Genomic DNA, 5,174 nt, shown 5'->3' on the forward strand with positions numbered 1-5,174 from the left:
AAAAAAACTATTTTTTATTTAGTTTTAAAAAACAAAAAATTTCATTTTATTAAACGAAAATTTTATTATTTTTTTAAACGTAAATTTTTATTTAAATAAAATTATAAAACAAAAATAAAAATAAAAAAAAATGGAAATTTTCAATTTTTATAAAAAAAAATCGAAATTTTTAAATTTTTTTTCTTATAAAATTGATTTAAAAAAAAAAAAAAATCCAACGTTTGGATTTTTTTTTTGTTTGTTTGTTAGTTTTAGGTTTTTTCTAGAAGTTTTAGTTTTTTTTTTTTAAAAAAAAAATTTACTGAGGGTAATTTTGTCATTGGGAGGAACATTGACAATTTTTGGTAGTTTGGGGGGAACATTGTCACAATTGAAAGTTTGGGGGGGACATTGTCAATTGAGTGGTAGTTTGAGGGGGTTATGTGGACTTTTCCCTATTATCTATTTATGGGTTGATTGTAATCATATATTGGGATTGTAATTAAATCAAGGGGATTCGATTACCAAACTTGTATTTAGACATTGCTCTATAAATATGGACCTTTGTATTGTAGACAAATCAAGTTAATAAGCACAATGTAGCCTTTAAGAGTATTCTGAGTGGTGGACGTAAGTATCTAACACTGAACCACCCGTAAGTTCCTTGTGTTCATTCTCTTTCTTGCTTCCGCTATTATTTCCGCATCATCATTATTTCAACATGGTATCAAAGCTATTCAATATGGGATCAGAGCCACTTTCTTGTGGACTCAAAATTATTTTTCTTATTTTCTACTGTTCCTTTTCCTCAAGCATGTTTCTGTCTGCCAATCCGATTGTTTTCCACAACAATCGTCCAATCGAACCTGCCATCACAAGATCAAGTCAACTGTTCCCTGACAACCACAACAAAACCCACCACCAGTCAGCAACAGCCAATTTCGGCCTACCTTCTGTCCGACAGAGCCGCGCCATCGCCTGGCCTTCTTTGGCGTCATCTCACTGCCAAACAACGCCTTCCATAGCCACTATCACCACTGAACGACACCTTCCACGGCCAGCAAGCCACTCCAGAAGCAGCCATGGCCACTTCAATCATGCTGTTCCGGCCAGATCCACGTCCCCGTCGGTTGCCACTGCTCCGGCCCATCTCCTTGCAATCTCTGCCTCCTAGAGTCGTGGGTGCTGTTTCTCCGTTGACGGCTTCGAAGTAAGGAGCTCTGCAATGTGCAATTGTGAAGAACTTTTGTGGTGCTGCAACTGGGTTGTGAATCGATGAGTGTGCCTTGGGCTTAAGTGGAAGAAGGGCTCTGTTTGGTAGCACTACTAATGGGAGTGCCTATTCTAGTTCACGGATAAGTCTATTCCATTATAGGTATTCTCCTATTCTAGTTTTGGTGTAAGAATGCCAAAAAAAAAAAAAAAAGTGTTGCGGGGAGTAAGGAGAGAGAAAAGAAAGAAAAGAAAAGGGAGAAAAGAGAAGGTGTTGACCCGGTGAAAGGAAGAGGAAGCGGTCCAAGTGGACCACATCACGCACGCCACGCACCAGTCAGGTTCGATGCGTCGATCTGATAACAGCCAAAGTGGGCTCATTTTCTTTTTATTTTTGGCCCGAGTCGGCCTCTTTTATTTTTGACACATGCCGGCCCTTTTTTTATCTTTGGCTCATTGTCAGCCTGGCCCATTGTCAGCCTTTTTTGAAGTTTGGCTCATTGTCAGCCTTGGCCCGTAGTCGGCCCTTTTTTTAAAAAAAAAAAATTTTGGCTCATTGTCAACCCTGGCCCATAGTCGGCCCCTTTTTTATTTTATTTTTGGCTCATTGTCAGCCTTGGCCCGTTGTCGGCCCTTTTTGGAGTTTGGCCCGTTGTCGGCCCTTTCAAATCTGCATTCACCAACCACCTGCCGCTGTTGCTGGCCGCCCGCCAGCCTCTATCTCCTCCGGCAGTCGCCACCATCTACGGCTCGTTCTCGGCCTTCGCCACCGCCGTCATCATTGTTTCGGATTTCAAATTCAAGGTTTCAGAATATTCCACCTTGAGTTTGAGGGGGGATGTTAGTATATATGGAAAATATATTATATTTTTCATATATTCCATAATTATGCTCATATTGAAATATTATCTATTTATGGGTTGATTGTAATCATATATTGGGATTGTAATCAAATCAACGAGATTTGATTACCAAACTTGTATTTAGACATTGCTCTATAAATACAGACCTTTGTATTGTAGACAAATCAAGTTAATAAGCACAATGTAGTCTTTAGGGGTATTCTGAGTGGTGGACGTAAGTGTCTAACACCGAACCACCCATAAGTTCCTTGTGTTCATTCTCTCTCTTGCTTCCGCTATTATTCCCGCATCATCATTATTTCAACAGAAGTTTCCAAAGTAACTCAAAAATAAACTTCTAATCTAAATTTGAAACAAAAAAGCAAAGTCTCCCAAAATGTCATAAAAAATTCAAGGCAAAACTTAAGAGTTTGAATCATTCACATCTATGATCACTTATCCCTAAGGTATTAGATTGTCATTGAGTAAGGTAAAACAAATATAATACTTCTATGATCTCTTCCCGCGAATTCTCATACTCGTCCCACATATGCTGACAAATTGTAAAACACAAGCATATTTTACAGGTGAAAAATAATAATAATAATAAATAAATAAAGTGTAAGTTTACGACTTAGTGAGTCAAGATCACAAGGAAGGCAATTTATCTATGTTATGAACTCAAGAGTTTGATAAAATGTTTCCATATTAAAATGCATAATTGTGTGAGATAGTTTTTTTGACAGAATATCAATCCAAATAATGTAGTGTAGCATACATATAGATTATGATAAATAGTAAATTAGAATCATAGCTCAACTCCATATGGTTTATTCGATCCCTTAACACTTATCAATAGGGTTTGCGTGTTCTAAAAAAAACTTATGGCACAATACTGGTGCCCTGATAAAGTACAATAGCGGCCACCAATTAGCAGTCAGACCAAGTCTGACCCTAGGTAGCCCATACTACTAGTGACGTCATGCGGTTGTGACCACCATTGGTACATGGCTATGTCGGTCAAGACTTATATGATCCCTTAGATCCAATGATAAAACATTAAATAAAACTAGACCATAAAGCCTTGTTTGTATAATGATAGTCCATGACTAAAAGTTATGTAATATGATACAATTATCCTCTATCTTTTACATGCATCCAATGATAAGAATACTTACACGAATTTAATTAATTTTCTCAAATATAATACATACATAAAGAACTGAGTTCACATAGTTATGAAATGTATTTTCAAGCAAGTAGAGAGCATGCATGTTTCATATATCAAAATAGTATGTCAATAAAAGAAAGCTAGATAAAAGTATTGATGTGAAGTTCAGTCACCTTGATCGTAGGGATAATCCTCAAAATCAACCTTGAACTTATTGACGATATGCAAAAATTTAAATGTTAGAAGGTTTTACGGGACCAAAAACCCACCCTAGAACCCAAAAACTGACGAAACAGAGTGTTGGAACAAGGCATGATCGATTTTGGCAGTGTTGGGATCAAGGATGGAACCAAGAAATTTTATGGAAGGGGGCCAGCCAATTTTTTTTTTTTTTTTTTTTTTTTCGGTTCTTTAGAAGTTTTTATTAAAAAAAAAAAAAAAATTTGTTGTTTTTTATAAACTAAAAAGTAAAAACTACCGTAATGGCCAAAAAAATGAGCATTTGAAAGTAAAGGCCAAAAATGTGGGCATTTGAAAGTAAGGGCCAAAAAAAAAAAAAAAAAAAAAAAAAAAAACCTCAATGGATATGGCCCAAAAAAAATTAAGAATAGGGCCAAAAAATTTAAAAATAGGGCCAAAAGTTGTTTTTGGGAGAGGGTCAAATGACTAAAATTAAAAGTTTATTTTTTATTTTTTATTTTTTATACTTATAATTTTTTTATTTTATTTTATTTTTTTTTGGGGGTGGGGGTTATGGCCAACCCCTGTCCCCCCTCCCTCCGTCACTGGTTGGGATCGATCTTATCAACTTAGGATTGATCCTGGGCAAAAGAGGATCGATTCAAAGAGGGTTGGGGTCATTCATAGCTCGTCTCGTGTACTCTCGAACCTTTGAAAAAACCTATCATAACCTTGGGAAGGCTCATAAGGGTTGTGGAAATTCTAAAGGACCATCGTAGACATCATTTACGATCACAAACTCTGTATCCAAGCCTTTTTCTCGTTATGAACATGGTTGTATTTCAAACAACATGTATTTTACAACCCAATGATCATGATAGAATATGAACACAATGCTTTTGAAATGAGTTAAATCGGGGCTGTATTGAGCGAGAACGGGTCAAAAAACTACCTTGAGGTTGAAAATGATGGTGCTAGCGGTACTGTTGAGCCGAACCGGGTCGAATTCAACCGGAGTCAGACGGGCCGGATCTTCGAGCGCGCCACACGCTTGGCACGTGCTGCACAAATCTGACGTGTGGCGGGTTGAAGTGCTAGCGTGTGTCAGTGAAAACACACAGGTCGGCTCGGTGCTCCGAGTCGAAACTTGGGTTGTGGGTTGGTTCTGATGGGTTGGATATGGGCTTGACCTGATTGGGCTTGGGCCCTTTTTGCTTGGGCTCTCAGTACAGATTTCTGGGCCGTATGTTTCCACTTGGGCCCATTTCGGGACGAAACGGTGTCGTTCCTTTGGAGTGGAACAACATCTTCTGGAGAGGCTAGGGAGTGCCCCCTTGGAGACGCCGAAACGGCATCGTTCCGAGGGGCAGTTTTATGCGCCCTTGGATCAGACGCTTGAACGGCATCGTTCCTAGTAAATGGAACAACGTCGTTCTGGGTGTCTGTTATAGGGGTGTTTGTTTCCCCTTTCTTGTTGATCAAAACGGTGTAGTTTTGATCAACAATGTCTTCTTCTCCAAAAAATCTCCAGAAACAGTCATTAAATTTCAGAATTATTTTCTAAAAAATAGAACTATTTATTTCATCAACCCTAGAATTATTCCCTTCCCAAGAAGATCCAGAAACCACACCTTTGGTTGGGGATGATTCACCAACAATGTCAAAACCCGGAGAAAGAGATTTTGGCTTTGAAGATCAACCGAAGGAGATGCATCAAACGGAGTTGCAAAGAAATCCTTCCAGTATTTTTGTTCCAATAAGTAGCATTTCTTCAAAGTTGGAAAATCTCC

Source organism: Corylus avellana, chromosome ca2 (assembly GCF_901000735.1).
Source record: "Corylus avellana chromosome ca2, CavTom2PMs-1.0".
NCBI classification, from domain to species: domain Eukaryota; kingdom Viridiplantae; phylum Streptophyta; class Magnoliopsida; order Fagales; family Betulaceae; genus Corylus; species Corylus avellana.